This window comes from Vanellus vanellus (assembly GCF_965231255.1).
Source record: "Vanellus vanellus genome assembly, chromosome: 14".
Lineage (NCBI taxonomy): Eukaryota > Metazoa > Chordata > Aves > Charadriiformes > Charadriidae > Vanellus > Vanellus vanellus.
In genome coordinates, this window is record NC_138919.1 from 6,395,631 (window position 1) to 6,413,758 (window position 18,128).

Genomic DNA, 18,128 nt, shown 5'->3' on the forward strand with positions numbered 1-18,128 from the left:
CACAGCTTACCCAGATCACTTCTGAAACAGATTTAACCGTGTCAGCCTTTCATTTCCCCGCTTTTGCAGTGATGGTATCTTCTGCCTCTAAGAGCTGTCTGGAAATCAGTTTACAGACGTGCCAGCAAACAGCATTCGCACGCACGACCGTTCGGCTCAGCGTGTGCTCAGCACAACACAGATGAGTGTAATGGTGTCGTAATGCAGGAAGAGTCAGGGGTTATGAAACGATGCGGCTCTGCTCTAAGACCCCACCGAGAACGCTACTGATGTGTTGGGCTCTGCAGGAGATGAAATGCATTGCTGTACGTAAAGGCGTTCTGGGACTGGAGATGATATCTGCTTCATGAATAAAGGGTATGATGAGGCCATTCTCCGAGAGGGGAAAGCAAACTAACGGAATAAAGCCTGCTGATTAATTTAGATAGAACTGGGACATAGATTTGAGGGAATTGCATATGGTCTTCATAAAGTACAGAGCAGCCAAGTCCAGAGAGGGAGTTATAAAGTGAAGAGACAGAGAGCCTGAAACTAACGCTGGGAGGCGATCCGGTGGCTGTTGAAATGACCGTGCGAGTGAGCTGACCACGCAAGGCAACGTACGGCAAAGCCAAATGGAGGTCAATTCCTCGGACAGAGTAAGTATACCAAAGTGAGGGGAGGAAATACCTCTTTGTTGCTTCTCATAAATATGTCCCTGTTGTTATAAATTTATGTCAATGCATCTTTCCTGTGAAAAGAACAGGCTCTGTGGAAATAAGAATACGGTTGTTACTTGTATGATGGTTGTGCCGAGAGGTCCTGATTCATACTGAGCCTACACCATTGCTAGACGTGGACGTGGAGGAGGATAGGAAGGATTTCATGCCACTGCCTTAAACATTTAATTTAGGCACTGCAAGTTCTCTGTGTGCTCAAAGAAGAGAACTAGCTGCTTGGGAAAGGACAGGAATGGCAATTCAGAGTACCTGATTTTGGCTAGGTTTTGGCTGAATTAGGTGCTTGAATGAGCCTAATAGGTAGAGACCTCTGTAGCCCCCCCAAATAACTAATCAAAATAGCAATACAACCTGATGGCTTGGAAAGTCTCTGCTGAATACATTAAATGAGGAGAAACAGCAAAGCATCAAATCAAAATGATCCCTCTTCTCTCTGCACTTCCATATCTATCCAGCCACTGTAAAGAACTGTAATGAAACCAACCCCAAGGAAACTAAGTTTTCGGCAAGAACGGTGGTGTATTCCCCATTAGGTGACTCTGAATCCTTCTTTTCATTTTGTTCCGAGAAGGTATATCCTGGTTTTGAAAGATACATCTTAGTCTGTTTCTTCTAAATAGATCTGTCAGCAGATACTGCAATGGTCTGTCTAATGGAGAGGTGGGATTTTAACGATCCATTCCTACCATCTAGTACTCAGCAACTGTCCAGACGCGCCTTTGCCTCTATGGCCACCCTTCCAGAAGGCAGAGAAACCTTGCTTGTACTTGCTTGGCAGTTGTGGTGGACAATCTCTCAGCTCCTTCTGCACAGGCTGTTTAGGAGAGGCAGCAAGCCAGGATGTGAGCCTACTGTGAGACCTTCCCCGCTCCGTGACAGGCAAGGAGGAGGAAGCAGTAAAATGGATGATTTGTGTTCTGGGTAAGAAAGATGGATTATTCCCATTCTAGGGACTAAAGTTATAGTCACAGCTTGGATTTAGTGCTTGTATTTCGGGACATGGAGCTAAAAGGAGTTGGGCGGTATCAGGAGGAGCAGGTCCAGTGCTAACATCCAGCGGGACTGCACACTTTATCTACAAAGAGTTCAGGTCAAGTGGTGATGGTGGTACCAGCCGTATGGTGTTGGAAACAAAGCCATGATGCTTTGGAGTTGAAGTTTTAATAATATTAAGTAACTTTTCCAGTGGTGTGCAGTCATTCTGCAAGTTGGTGGGTCTGTTCTAGTATGCGTGCGTTATATACCTTTGTGGGGCCTAGTGACACCCTGACAAGCGGTGGGCCTGGGTTGGGAAGGGAGTCTGAGTTTGAGTATTTATAGCACAGACAAATGACAGCTGAAATGAAGAAGCCCTTAAAGAAGTGGAGGGGACACAGAGACCTTCTGGCCCGCATAAGTAATGCTGCAGCACAAACATGCCCGTCACTGCACATCCGTACTCGAGCCTGGGAAGGGAATGTGCTTTGACAGCTCAGGCGCAGTAACTGGCAGCCAAACAACACGTCGCGTACAGAGGCCAAGGCAGACCTGTTCTGTAAGCTGATTAGGTTTCCGTACTTCCAAGTAATTATCAGTTATGAAGAAGGGTTACAAGTGTTCTTAACACCTTGAAGGCATCCCCAGGTCTGTTGTGGAGAAATGCACTTACACAGCTCCTGCTTTCTTTATTGGTAACGAGGATGGTTAAAGCTTTCACTTCGTCATTGCTGTGTGCGAATTACTGCGTGGCCGCTGTGGGTAGAACTGGAGAGATGATTTGCCCCATAACAGCATGTGGCAGAGTCATGGCTTACATGACAGCTCAGATGAGGTGAGCATGCGAGAGAGGAGTGAGGTCGCGGAACGATCCATCCTTCCTGCGTGGAGGTCGGGGAGTCACCGAGGGCTGCATCTCCGCTCACGAGAGCTGGGCAGATGTGCGCAATGCAAATCTGTAAGCTTCTCTACCTCATCTGGGCTGCCACAGTCAGAAGCCTCAGATGAATTATGATTTTGCTGTTTAATTCTTATACATATACGTGGTGCGTGTGTGTTTGTTTAATTTCATTCTTTCACCAAGAAAATATGAGTAAACTGGTGCTTCTGCTGAAGTTTACACGTGGACTTTAATCAGAATGAGACTTGAGAGTTCCGCCCTGTGGAGGTAGAAAGGAGGATGGGCAAGAAAGCCAAGTGATGAAAAGACTGTCATTTCTTACATGTCTGGAGCTCCCTTCCCATCTTTCCTTTATTTGCTATGGTATAAAGCGATCGCAGGGCAGGTATTAATTATTAAGCTGAGCAGCTAAAAAAAGGTAATTGGCATTTCATATTTTAGCAAAGTGTGACTGTATTTGAAGTTGTGTATATTTTCTAGTGTCTCTGACCTACCAGCCTTTATAGTTTACCTGTTTGGGTGGTAAATTAACTTGTTTTCGTGCATTTTTTTCATTGGGCCAATTGCTGAGGCTCCAGTAAGGTGAGGAGCATTGGGCAGGGAATGCTGTTAACAGTTTAAAGATTTTTAAATCCAGAAATCAGAGTCCTGTCTTGTCTGACCTTCCAGATAATAGACCACACGTTCCAGCCAGTGTTTCCTACATGAAGTCTAATCGCCTGTGGTTGAACACTGTGCTTTCTAATTTAGAGACTCAATTGCTGATAAATCCACAATACCCATGAGTGGTCTACCGGTGTTTAGTTGCATGAAGGTTAGATTTTATTTTCAGTGTGAATGTGGCTGACCACTTTTCAGATATTGCATTTGATTTTAACTTTTTTTTTTTTTTTCCTCGAATTTTCTAGTCTCAGATATCTCCTCTCTAGGCTGATAATTATAGCTCAGGAACAAGGTGTCTTCACTTTGATTACCTTGCTAGACCGAACTCTTTCAGTTTCTCATAAAAATAACAGATCAAAGGAACCAAGGAGTAGATGTTTAGCTCCGAGATGACTAAATGGTGGGAGTTACAGCACGTCAGGAGGTATCAGTACTGGCCCCAACAAGAAGGAACAAAAGTGAGTGGGCCACATCATTTGCACCATGTTCTTTTATTCTTTTTTTTTTTCTTAATTTGTCTTTACTCAAAGACTCTCAGTTGCTTACCTTACTTCAGTTCTTATAACTCAGCTGGTGCGCCAGTCCCGCATGGATGATATTTTTGTCCTGCTGCAGTGAGCACTGGCGTTGTACAAGGAACTCTGAGGGACACGTGTAAGAGGTGAAGAAATATAGGCAGGTGGGAGTATAAAACATGTTGTATTGTTTGCATTTTGTGTGTCATGTTTATTTAGCACAGCACCATATCAGGAACACCACGTCAGCGGCAATAACTAATAATCCTTCATAATTCAACAGAAAGGGGGAGAGACCTGGAGGAACAAAATGGATTCCAGCCCAACCGCCTCACGTGACTGATGTTTTTTTGTTTGAAGATAGTTTTAATTTAACCTTTATGTTAATATCTTTTCTGTACACGATTGTGTGTTTTCGTTGTTGCCTGCAACCCTCACATTTATGTCTCTACCATGTATCTTTAAATGAGCATTGGCCTGATTGAGTGTTGCTGCTCATCTTCATGCATTTTGCTCTTCTCAGATGCCTGTAGCGAGCATCCAAGCAGGAAGAAAAAGAAGGAAAAGCCCTTAAGAAAAATTGCCTGCAAAGCAGCATGTCATAAATACAAAGCTGGAGTCTCTAGACCTTGGTGTTCTGAAAATCAAATGAGTCCTGAGAAGGCAGCAGGGCTGTATCTAGTAGGGATGTGATGGGCAAGTGTTTTTCTGTGGATGATGGCATCTGGAGCAGCCAAACTATAAGGTGTTTTACAGCAAGTGCTTCAGGAACAGTTCCCTTCTTGAAAGGGCAACTGGAGTCTCTAGGGTCTTTGTGCTCTGAGCTGAGAACCAAGGGCTGTAACACGTGCCAGTGGCACACTCTGCTGCCAGAGCTGGCTGCGCCAACATCCCCACACCACGGGACCACCGCCGGTTCCTTCATGTCTGCAATAAGCAATTTGGCTGTGAAATACATGTACTTTTTTTTTTGCATTCATTTTCATTCTACGATTTTTTTCATCTTTACGGTGTGTTAGGGAAGCACTTTCAACTGTGAAGGTCTCCCCTGCTGAGGCACTACCTGCTGCATGGGTGGTGAGCCCTTACGCCTCTGTGCTGGAAGCCTTGAAGTGTACCGAGGGTGGGAAGTGTTCTGGTTTGATCGCAGCGGGGCACAGCCCAGGTCCTCTCGGCCTTTCAGCCTCCAGTCTGTCCTGGGCTCATACCAGGGCACAGTCAGTGTGTGGTCAAGGGACTCTGCCGAGGAGGATGAAGTGAAGGAGGTGGACAGTTACAGTTGTCATTGGCTACTAACTAGGGTTGCCCTCCTTTGCCCCTTCCACATCTATCAAACAACTTCTCTAAGAGCAATCATGGGCTTTGAATTTCATTACTGCTGATACATTTTGTAATAGCTTCTGACACTACTTTCTCAACTGATAATTTAGGTAAGCTCTCTGCTGCACATGCTAATGCTTCAGTGTGGAGGCAGTGGAAAATTATTTAATAAAACTTAATGCTGCTTTCATTTCATGGCTGTTGTTATCGAATATTAGCCATTGCTGAGAATCATTCCTTGAACAGCTCTTCCTTATCATCTGTATGCATTTGGCTATCCCCTCTTTGAAATGCAGCAGCATCTCGGGTGGTAAATGAAGGCAGCTTTCATTTCATTCAGCCGCGCATCTTGAAAGGGGGTGTAATCTTAACAAACAGGAATTATTGTCATTTCTGTGTCTTCTGTGGTAGTTTAGTGCAAAAGGTGAAGTTTTAGTTGAGGTTGAGGAAGTGATTCTGTTATCAGTGAAGCTTACTTCTTGCCAAAAATGTATGTGCTTGATTCAGTGAAAGTGAAGAAACTTTCTAGCTGTTGGGTCAGAAATGCCCTCTGCCTCCTAATCTATATGAATTTATAAGAGCCGGGAAGAATAGACCCAGATCTTGCAAAACTTTCTATACGTGTGTGTGTATCTACAGATACTGACTCTGGCCGTTCTGCCTGTTCATATGAACAAAACGTTATGTATAAGCATTCAAAAGACCATTAACGTTTCCATTGTGGCTTGAAAAGCTTGAATCATGTTTATTATTCATTGGGTAGAGAAAATAGGTGCTATTAATGTTGCTTTGGTGAAAATCAATACACTCCTGCTTCTGATGTTCTATTGAAAAGGCCCTGCCTGTCTCGTACAGCCCTGCTGCTCTCTCAGGGTAGAAAACCGCTGCGTTTTGTGTTAGAGTCTAGATCTATGAAAATAACAACCCTCAAACGGTTTTTAATATTAGCGAGATGTTTCACGGTATATCCTGCTTTGCCATGTTTTTTTCTTATAATCTTCCATTCCGAAGGCTACTTTTTCCAGTCAGACCAAATCAAATTGCTATATGCTTGATGTTGATATATATTCCACCCAAATTGCACCCAGCAGGCAGCGCTACTTATTTCTTTTCTACAGCTTAAATAACTTCTAAGCTGTTTGGAACCTGCTGTGGTCTGACCTGTGTGATGGTGCTGTCAAGCATAATTTGCATGGCTTTGGCTGGACCAACACTAGTTCACCAGGAGAGATGAGGAGCTCTGGAACATCAGGAGCTCCAGGAACAACTGGAGCATCAGGAACACGCACATTCAGGTTAAGCGTGTTGGATGGGACCTACAGTCTCATGGATCAGAATGGTATTCCTGTAGGAGAAAGTGCCATTCCTCATTCATGTGTATGGTTTTATATTCACATCTTAATGAAGGTTAATTCCATTCGTCCTTTCGTATAAACCCTGTGCTGTGTGGGGCTTCCTAAGGAAGTGTTTGTTGTAACGGCGCTCAGCCACTTCAGGAAGCCAGCCGAGCCTGCCTTTATCGTGGCTTTTCATTACGCTTTCCCTCGGATGCACTACCAATACAAACATGGAAACTATTTATTTGCTTTCTATCGTGTGGGGGTCTTGTGTAAACTCGCACTGTGGGTGACTGGGAAAGATGTTTTCTTACCCTTACAGCATCCATTATGCCCCTCTGTGAAGGGCAATGTCTCCTCTATGTAAATGAGAAGTCTCTGACTGTTCAGTGGACTTTCTGAGAAGGTAACAAACTTAACTAAAAATGAGAAGAGTTCTTCTCTCATTATTTCCAAGGTCGTCCCCAGTTAAGCCTTATTTAAACATGAATTATTTGCTAAATGATAAAAGGGCTTTCACAAAAGCATCACTGACACCCGAGCCTGAATTTTCTCCATCTGACAGAAACTGGTCCGAGCCAAACTTTTTATCCAAGATGTATCGCCAATTCATGAGTCAGGTAGCAAACCTGATGTTGTAAGAAACCCAAATCTCCTATCATACAATTTCAGTTAATTTCTATTTGGAGTAAGAGGTGTGGGAAGAGTTAATATGTCTTTATTGCCACATTTAGAAAGAATAGGCAAACATCTGGGTGCACAAGTGTTTCTTGGGGACAACGTAACTTGTAGGATAGCTGTGTCTTCCTGCCAAGCGGATTTCTCTCTCCCCCTTGCAGCTGTTCGGAGATCTCCTTGTGCCGTGAGGGTGGCTGAGTGTCTGAGCATCTTTTCAAGAGGGCTGAACGCAGTGATCTGAGGTTAGTGGCCATGCTGATGTTCAAAGACTTATCTCCCTGCTTCCCACCCTACCTCCACCTGGGACAATGCAGTTGTTTTCCTCTAGTGTGCCCAACTCTGGCTTTCACCTCTTTTATTTTATCTTCATCCCCTTCGTGCTTCACAGAGTTCAATGGAAGTTAGCCAATGAAAGCTGGAGAAATTAATTTCTGCTCAGACTGAATCAAAGGTTCAGAGACCTCTTTTGGGTATGTTGGTTTCCATGCCCAGGACCTCGATTCTCCCTTGCGCTGTGCCAGGCGCCGCGTGCCCCTCAGCTCGCTCACCGCAGATCCTCGCTTCCCAGCGGGCAGTCGGCGTGTCTCGTGGTGGTGTGGGATCCTCTGGGATAAGTAGAGATCTATAAACGTACAATGTGATTACTGCAGTACTATTTTAAAGGTCAGCCTGCCGTATTTGCGCGGCAGGGTTGAGAGTGACTGTCTGCCTCAGATGATTTATGTGGACCAGGATTGTGTCCAAATATTAATAGAGCTGATTAAATAAGGCTGGGGAAAGTATTCTATCTCTGCAAATATTGACCCTCCAAATATACTTATAATCCTATAATAAAAGGAAAATTTAGTAGGAAAAATGGGCGCATCTTCAATGTTATAGACCTGTGGGAGTTTTGAACAATTTCAAAGAAAAACCCACCCTTGTGGCGTCAAACATCTGGAGGGGTAAGGTCAGCTTGTCTTTTCTGACCAATGTAGCACAAACACAAATAACCTAAAGATTTAAAATTCAGGCAGCTGAACTATAACCCAAAGCAAATCAAGAGCAAAGCCGTTTGTAGGATTTGGTTTCTTCAAATACCAAAAGCATTCACAGTTTTTTGGTGGAGGGAAAGAAAGAGGGAGGATCCTCATAGAGGATTTTAAAAAATAAGAGGGTTAAAAAGCACCACAGGGATTTTCAAAGAGGCTGTGGGAACTTATCTGCCTCAGAAATATGTATTCAACAATGAGTATCAGGACTGGATGATTTATACCGGCCCAAAATCCCATTAACGCAGGCGTTACATATTACAAAATTCCCTTTGTAGATAAAGATCAGCAAACAACAGGAACACCAGTAAATGATCAACAGACCTTAGAAAAAGGGCAAGGATTAACCTCATCCATCACTAGCACATCTGTAGCAAATCCATAGGAAGAAAAAAAAAGGGGGAGTGGGAAGATAAACATTTTTATCATCTTGTACTTGTTCCTCATTTATTACTAAGCGCATGAAGGGTGAGTATCAGTATCACAGCTGGAAGTAGAGAGAAATGACAAAGCGAAGGGCAACCTTTTCTGCTTTTTGAGATGGATCTGGGGCTTGTCAGAGAACTCAGGATGTGCTTGGAGGAGCTGCCTGCTCCGTGCAGCCCCACGGGGCTCCAGCAGGGAGACAGTGGGTCGAACTCTGCCTGTTGCTGCGCATTCACAAAATCTCTACTCATTTTGAGGTCTGTCAGTGTTATGGCAGAGGACTTTGTTTTCTCTGAATTATTTTGTACCATGCACCCTCAAGAGCATCCACCTCAGAAGCAGAGGCAGAGTTAATACCAGCAGCCTGGTGTTATATTTGCTGCTAGACCCCAGTTGTCCAGGTCCATGCAGCCGAAGGCTGTCAGGACTGGAAGGGAAAGAGGATGCTAATGAGTTGCAGGAGGACAAGAGTGGCTGCCGAGGAGGCTCCTTGCTCGTGCAGGTGACCGCTGCAGGGGCCTGAGCTCTGCCTTGTGCCACCTGCGCATGGAGGAGGTGGCTGCCCTGAGACAGACAGGACTAAGGGAGGATTTGGGCAACAGCACCAAATGTCATTTCATTAATCTGCCCTCTTACAAAATCCAGTACAACTCATTCGGCTCTGGGTATTTCTTCATAGACACAATCTTTACCACTGTAATAACGTTGCCCTTCTCGCTTACAGTGGAATATTATTATTCTTTATTAGGAATTCATCATTTGTTTGTGTCCTTCACTAAGCATCCCTCGTAAGTATGGCAGCATAGTGCAAAGTGTTCTTTTAAATAGCCAGACCTATAGCCATCCCAGTAAACGAACTACCAATGCTTTATGGTGCAAATCCTTGTTTTCATTGTGTTTTTCCAATTACTTTGTAATTCACAAGGTTCAGTGGCTCACAACGGGTCTCCCAGCCTTTACTGCAAATTTGCACAGTTCTGCTGTAGGTAAAATTACAGGATAGAGAACTCCAGCAAGAAAAGTAGCTACTTCCCTTTTTCCCAAGCCTTCCTTCCCCTTGGCTTTCTCCTGCCTTTCTGAGAGGTCTGTGTGCTCTTTGCTCTGTTTTGGTTATGAGGAACGAGTTTTGCGTACTGCTGTTCGATACTTCAGAGGGCTTGATGGAAAATCAAAGTGAGATGGGGCTTGAAATGCCTCACTTCTGATCCCTGAGAGTTTTTTTCAGCTGTTAGGAGGAACAACCCAGCAGGTTCTTCTGAGTCTTCAAGAAATAGCTGCCTTTAGCACTGCTGTCTCTGGCGGGAGAGGAGCCTGAGTCTGTACTGTGCTGTGTTTATCCGAGGCAAGCTGGGATAACATGCTTTAGTCCTCTCTGGGAAATTGTGGACAACTAGGAGAAACGAGAAGCCTGTTCATCTTTTTTTTTTTTTTTTTTTTTCCCTCTAGGCTCTCTATTGCTTCTTTTCCCCTCGTTTTCTCCTCCTCTTTCTGCTCTCCTCCTCTGAGCTGTGTGTGCTGAGAACAAGCTGTCTGAACACCCCTCCCGCTGCTCCTGCACTGATTGCTACAACAACAAGAAGTAGCCCTGCGGTGAGATCATCAGGAGCCACTTTATTTGCCAGAGGTAGATTACCACGGTGTAGCAAGGAAGCAAAAGTTTATTTGGAGGAGGAAACAGTAAACAACTTTTACAAACCAGCTCAGGCTTGCTGATTCCTAAAGAAAAAGAGGTGAAACCCCACGAGACCTCTTTCTATACCCAAACAGAGGGGGATTTCAAGAGTTCAGGTCCAAAGTACACATTTGGACTTTGCTTGCTTGGACTCCATGTCTCTGTCCATCCCTCCTAATAGCTTCTGACACTGTCAGTCAATTTCAACAATATTTGATAGGACTCAAAGATGTGGTTCCTACGAGATTCACAGCAATAGATGGGCAGTTAAATCCCTCCTCCTGCCTAAGGTGAGGAAAAGATGGCACAGAGGCGGTTGTCATTTGATGGTGGAGAATCCAGGTGGACTTTGCCAGCACCTTTGTCAGGCACAGGGAAATCTTCCACTGAACTCTGTACTTTCCCAGACCTCAAGGAATTTGGTAGTGCCCCAGATACAGGTGACAGGGCTGCTCCTTGTTCTAGTTACTATGCAGACTGCAAGAACACTCTGTGATGTCCAAATGAGATCAATACAACTTGCCCGGAGGCTTTACTGGCCTCTGCAGAAGATCCATGGAGGTAATGGATGGGAGAAGAGGGGGGGCAGCTCCCTAGCAAGAAGAGGGACGCTTTGAATGGCAGTGAGTGTAGCGGCAATGGAAACACTGGAATATGGCAATGAAACATTTAGAATGGATAAAAAAGAACACCTGTCAGTGGGGTCAAAGTGAAAATGGCTGAGAGCAGGGGTCCGAGGTGGAGCGGTGTAATTAGATCCAAGGTGGTGGTCAGGCAATAGCATTCTAATTTGTAGGAAATGCTGATGTCGGTTCCTGCCCTGAGCTGGGAGGAACAGGCCCAAAAGTGAAATGCAGGAGGGGAAAGCCCCTGCCAAGCCTCCACGCGGGCACCGCAGGTTGGATGCATCCCACTGGAAACAGCCCACTGGAGGCCAAGAAGAAGATGCCAAAAGAGGATGGGAATATTTTTTCTCTTTTGTCACCACGTTTTTCAGTAAGAATCAGGGGGAAAGGCAGTGCAGAAAATCCTCAGAGGAAGTTGGAAAAACATTTATTGTTTCCAAACTTGAGGGAGAAAAAAAAAAGAAGGTATAAGATGAAAATTGACCTAATTTACCTGCTTGCATCTTGTCATGTCTAGAGTTTACAAAATCTTGGCTATGAGGGTGGTTCTCACTTGATTATTTCTAGTCCTGTTCACTAAAAACGAGTAAATGTTTACAGACTTGGTCTGGAAACTTGACCAGAAATTGCTGATGAACCAAAATAAAAATAGGGGAAGCTGAGTAAACATAAAACTGCTAATTGTCTGACTCTTAAGGGCCGTAAAATCTATTTTGGAACGTTCAGTTGTGAGTTAAAGCATCAGGGTAGCTTTAAGTAACTCAGTTTATTTTACAGGTGTTTTAAAGCAGCCTTGAAAAGAACAGGAGGACCGCTCAAATTGCTAAAAGTCTCTAGGACGGAATGCACTGACTCTCTCCTATGCCAGCTTAGGAACGTATCATTAACATCACAGCACTAAGCTGCTTCCCAACCTGAAGGAGAAGGCACAGGTTCATCCACGGCTGATGGACCACACAAGCGCAAGCCGGCTGGGCCCTCCGGAGAAGCCTGTCTGAGGTGTGGGGCAAGGGCTCTGTAGCCTCTGTCTTTTATACACACAGAAACATGAAATTCTGAGCAAACAACGAAGCTCACAAGACAACCCTCTCTTTTTCTCTCTTAGGTTTTTCGGTTCTCATTCATCCTTCACCCCTTAGAGAGGGATAAGTGTATTTACAGGAAAAACTATGGCCCTTAATCAGAACAGCTCAGCTAGTGGTAGTAAATGTGATAGCTGTGCTCACGATTATTTACTACAGGCTCTCTGATAATAAAATGTTTGTACAATCATAGTTATTAGAGGTGCTGAATCCCTTTTTGTTATAGTAACCACAGTTGCATGTCACAGGATATGAACAATTGTTCATATTACACGAAGCTGAGTTTGAATACCTTTTTTGGTGACCCGCATTTATTTTAAGATAATACAGTTTTTCACTCAGCAGTTCCACTGATTATCTTAAACCTGTGCCACATGCTGTCATCCCAAAAGGTTAAATCCTAACTCCTACTTTTTCTTCCCTCAGGCGCTGTCAGCGTTGAGATGCAATGTTTCACTAGAGTCCATTCCTGAGCAAGCTGTTTAAATCCCTCTGCATGCGTGGAATATGCATCGTTACTGCGGGTTTCCAAAGGCCGCGTCCTGCAATGTGAAGGCATTTCTAGGGTTAGGCCTGCAAGGAAGCAGCTACCCTCGCTGGGTGTCAGCCCAGTCTCTAGCTCAAGGTAACACACTGCAAGCAGAGTTCTCAGGGCTGCCTAAAGAAATTCAGCTGCCTGCCAATTATGACTCTAATTAATTTGAACAGCCTTCCTGGCAGCTTTAAGCGCTGTACAGACATCAGGTAATTCATGTGTGCGTGTGTAGGCCCGCATGTAACAGCTAAGCAGGTGCCGTGGTCCAAGAGGAACCACGGTGCGTCCCTGTGGCAGCACAGCCCACCTCAGTGTACCGTTTGCGGTCTCGAGGCAGCACGTGGAGGTGAAGAGGATGCATAAACACGAGCCATGCAATTACATCCAGGAATTTAGTTGTGGTGGCAGTGCCTCTAAGATGAGGGTGAACCAGCTATTGAAAAGATAGTCCAGTCATCATCGGTGTGTTGGTTGTAGCAGTATTTGGTTACAAGGAAATCAAAAGATGCTATACCTTGAACATAATACTATAACTGGTTCCAGTATAGTTATTCTGCAAATAAATTGAGGCTTTTAGATCTGGTGCTATCTTTCTGGTTGCTTCCTAAATGAAAGCCTTGAGATAAAAAAAAAGTTATCCTGATGTGGAAAATGTACCGTGCTGTTCAACACACTATTCAAGCCATTCCTTACCCTTTCAGTAAAAGGGAATTTACAGAACGTACCATATTCTTTCTCTTCTTCATTTTATCACTGACAGCCAGATAATAGAAATGTTCTGGCACGGTCATGGTGCTTCTGGAGATGATGTATGAGAAAGCTAGCGAGCGGCTTGATCCCTTCACAACAGAGCTACTCTGCAGGACCAAGAGGCAGAAATTAACTGCCTGGTGAAGGGTACTGGCCCGAAAGGCTATTTGAAAGTATCTATTGCTCAGCATTTAAGCATAACAGCCCCAAATAGATGTTTTCTATTCAGTCTGGAAGAGGGAGAATGACTGCCCCACAGTGTTTGTCCTGTGCTTGCAGGTTTGTATCTCTTCAGGGCTAAAGTGACATGAGGACAAACTATATCAGGTTTGTTTTTATGAGTTATCTGGGCACCGGAAGTTCTCTGGTGAAATAACTACTCTTCAGCTGTTGCCTCATGTCTAATTTCCAAAATTTGCCTGTTCTTTCAGGAAGTCACTGCTGGAGTGCGTAAGAGGAGGGTCCAGCTCCCAGTTACGAGCTAGCCAGTTTAGGTCAAAGAGTTCTTGCATGTGCTCCTTTTAAGCATTAAAGAAGTCAAATCCGTAGCTGGGCAGTGAAAGGTGAGGAGGACACGGGACATCTTACCTCTGTAAGTTCAAGGCAGATGATGTACTGCTGGAAAAGTGTTCCCAGGTGCGTGGCCAAGGAACAAAACTTGACAGTGTGGCTGTTCCCTGCTCCCGGAAAGGCTCCCTCTGTGTATGGCACAGAGCCACTGTGCAGTCCTTAACTCATTAACCGGCCATGGGCTCTCAAGGAGAGATTCCCAGATAACTCTGTGTTTCAGGGTTGTGATCACACCTAGAAACACACTTCTTGTCTGAAAAGTTGGGCATAAAACCCAATCCCACATGGTTAAAGGCAGCTTAGGAAGCTTCTTCCCTTGGTGGTGGGATGCCCCGGGCAGTAACGTGGACCGAGCTGTGCTCCTGCCCTGGGCCCCAGCGAGGGCAGCGCAGCTGCGTGCGGGACGGTTCCCTCCCTGCATTGAGCTCTGTTCTCTAGCTCTGCATAACACCACTAAGACCCAGAAGGCAGCATTAGTGGCTCTAATAACAACATTTGGATCAGTATAAGCTAAGAAAAGCAAAGAATGCACTTGCACCAACTCCCATTAGAGTTGGGGAAAGAGTTTTATTCGTCCGGCCTTTGCGGAGGGCTGTGCTCAGCTGCTGCTCGGCAGTTGCTCCGTGCCTCAGTCTCCCTGCGGGTAAATAGGCCTGTTCTCCTTTGTGGTCTCTGGGTGAGCCTTTGACTCTCCTCAGGTCCCACCTGCGGCTGAGTGTGCCGCCTCGTGGAGCCAGAGCTCCAAAGGGAGCCGTTCCACCAGCCCGTGACCGACGCTGCCTGGACTGACGGTGCTCCCCGTGCAGCCGTGCTCTCGGAAGGCAAGGTCAGCTGCCGCCAGGGAAACTGCAGCCGGTTTTCTACTTTGATTCATTCATTGCCTTACGGGTACATTCAGGTTGGAGTGGTAACGGGTCTGTTAAACACAGAGGTGCCCCATAAGGCAAGAGAAGGGCTGCGGTTTGTGCCTGCGTGCGTTTGCATAAGCAGGCAGGCGTACGGCGGAGGGGCTGCTTAGGCAAACGGCAGGAGAGTGAATGAAATTTCCTGTACTTCAGGAAATTTCTGAGCTTTAAGTCAAAATACTATTGCTGCATACGGCATTGAGTACTCTATCATAATGCATGTGGCCTCACAGCTATTCTCTCCTCGGTGTGTGCATTCTTTTGTCAAATTTAGTTTGTGTTTATCTTCACGTGAATTAACGCTGCTCTGACAGCATATGTGGGTGTGTAAGGAAACAAGGGTGCATAAGGAGGATTGGGCCCCGGTACTTAATTATACAGTTAGGTACTGTTTTCTCAGGTTACAAACTCTTTTGCCTCCACATATGCTGGGCAACATTTTCAGCTGTGTAAGCTGTTGTCATTCCTTTGGCTTTAGTGGAGCTATGAGAGTTTCTGCTGGTGAAGCGCGTGCCCATCGTGTTTTACATCACAGTTTAATTCCTTTATATTGAGCCTAATTAAACTGACTGATTTTCAAAATGGCCAAAATGATTTAAAAACCTAAGTTTGTTCAAGAGAGGTTGGGACTGAGGCATCCTGGCATCTCGGGGCCACTGAGTGCTGAGGTAGGTGGAGATGCAGGTGGGTGGTGAACCCCGGTCGTGGTGTTTCACCAGGCGGCCTGCCTGCTGTTAAAAATCCCCTGACAAGCCTCTATGTTTTTTCCACAATTCCATAATTTTCTAGGTGTCACTCTAGATTGTTTCAGAAAACGGCTGCTGAATAGTCTAAGTTGTTTTGAAAACTGTACTCAAGACAGCAAAATACACTACTATGAGACAGCCCGCTTGTAGGAGAGGAAGAGCTAGGATTAGAAGATGGCGTATGAGTTGACACTGGAAGGTGTAGGACAGCAGTGGAAGAGGTTTGGAAAGGTTACAGTGCTGCGCAGGGAAGTGGAGGGACACCCACAGCATCTCCCTCTGGCCACCACCCTGTGGGTGGTGGTTTGTGCCCGACCCTTCGAGTGGGTGCGTGCTCGTGCAGAGCCCCCGGGGGCGTGGGGTGAAACCGGGCAGCTCCAGCAGCGTGCGTACACCTTATTTACCAGACCATGGCAGGTTTTACTGGGGCTGGAGTATGGTCAACAGGCCGTGCTGTGTTTGTGATTATTGCCAGTTTTGTTGGAAAAGCAAAACCGTCGTGACTCAGTGTGGGTAATGCCTTGTGAGCCTCCTACTGTACATGAAATCCACAGTGATAAGCAGTTCAAAGTTCTGTGCTTGCGTATGCTTCTGCGTCTTAGAGGCTGTTAAACCTCTTTCGTGTAGTGGCAGGAGGTTAGCGTATCTGCAGAGAGAGAGAAATTGCTGGTGGTTTAACAATAGATTAGTTGATGCAAAAAGCTAAAGGTCTTCTCTATAAGTTTTAACCTCCTAAAGCAAGTTGGAAGTTAGGATATCTAATCTAAAAAGGCTGGAACAACTGGTTTTGGCCTTCAGGCCAGTAAATTCAAAACCTCCAGCATTATGACGTTTCCAGAGAAGATGAGGAACAACCAGATTCCTCAGTGCCAGCAAACAAAAGTGGAGGACAACAGAGCTTGCTGTGTAGGAGTGTAAATGGTGTGCTTCGGCTGCCAGAGGCATGGGGTTGTTTCACAAAAAACTGGTGCGTCCAAGAAAGAGAAATGAGGAGACTTTCAGGTTTCAGGTCCAGTAAGTGCTAAGGAAATGTGTTTAGATAATGTTCCTCTGTTACAAAACCAGTCCTAATGCTGATTCCACCCAGAGTGGTGTCAGTGAGTTGTGCACGGTTACGATCTGTTAAAATAAGATCCAAAGCAGGCTCTTTAATGTTTTCTGACCTATCTTGAGCTGTCTTCCTGGACTTCCCATCCCACCTATGCTTAGATATAGCTTTCCACTCATTTGTGGAATTTTCAATTCACCCACTCTGTAGAAATCAGATATTCAGGAAATCCTGACTCTTTTGGGCTTTTTAAAAATTTTGGGTTTATTTTTTATTTGTAGACTTCCACTCAATGAAATCTGTGTTAGCACCTAGAAAGGGAATAACAATACTTCCGACTGCACGCGTATCACATAGCACCTGTGACATTTGGTACCACCCAAGGTTTCCCTCAAATCTGTAAACTAGGTTAGTACTGTACCTCCTGAGCAATCAGTTTATCTCAATACAGTTAAAGAAGTCTGAACTCATTATGTTTGATAAGACCTGAGCTTATTGCAATCTGAACAGTGTGTGTGTTTTTCCTACTGAACTGGGTCACTTTTCCCTTGTCATGCATAATCCTTTATTATACCAGCAGAATTATTATGCAGAGTGCATTTAATTTTCCACACATAACGAAGACAAGCACTCACAACAACTTGTGATGGCTCTTTGGAAAGTAAATATTTAATTTTTGAATGCATACATTTGTTCTTCGTTAGAAGATACAGAACTAATTATTCCCTGAGTATTATAACAAAATTAAAGCAGCACAGAGATGGTGTACTTGTAAAATGCACACGTAATTGCAACAAGGGAGGTGGAAAATGGAATTTTCATTAGGAAGAGGCAATATTTTACAAAACTCCTACAGTAACGGAGATCCCATGTATAGGATGAATTGTTGCAAGAATCTAGGCACGGGAGGTTAGGTTTTGTGAACACCCACCCTGTGACCTAGAACAGCCTTTGCAAATCCTGCACTGAATATTTCCACTTGGATACAAATGAATCATCAAGGATGCAGAAGTACAGTTTAATTGAGATATTCTATACGGTCAACACAATACACGCAGGTTTTGAAGTGTCTAGATGCTATATAAGCAGAAATAGAGTAATATAGCTCACTGCATCTGCAGAAGTGTCTCATGAAATGCAAAATGAATGGCTGAAAGAAATATTCTGACTCAAGGAAAAATGGGACTCCAGTGTGTGTCATAAATTTTGCTAACAGAATTTTAAACAGGGATACTGGTCATAGATTTCAAGCCCCCCCCCCCCCCCCCCCTTGAGCAGCAACTAAATCTTCCTTCCTTTTCAGTAAAGTCATGTTAAAACAACTCCATTCCAGCGCTAATGCTGACATCCCGATTCCTGCTGCTGCACAGACACGACTGGACGATTTTCAAGGTCATTGCAGTCAGTAAAACCTCTAGTTGATGGCAGTTGGGATTTGGGTTTTTCTTGTCCTTTATTAGCGTTGTAAAGAATGTAGAGTGCTGGTGTAAACCAGCACGGCACCCGGGAGCTTGCATATATATACAGAAAACTTATGAGACGTTTACTCCTTTTTTCATGAAGGCACACAGAAGATGTTACCAAAACTTCTAGGATCTATTTTCAAAGATAGGCAAAGACCTTGACAAG

General features: G+C 44.8%; 1 long non-coding RNA gene across 1 annotated transcript; it reads left to right on the forward strand.

The window, feature by feature from the left end:
* Window positions 1-628: 628 nt before the first annotated feature.
* LOC309677571 lies at window positions 629-11,676 on the forward strand. The gene is made up of 4 exons (XR_014269692.1): window positions 629-638; window positions 7,270-7,350; window positions 10,012-10,189; window positions 11,641-11,676. It is a non-coding gene; the product is annotated as an uncharacterized lncRNA (long non-coding RNA).
* The last annotated feature ends 6,452 nt before the right edge of the window (window positions 11,677-18,128 follow it).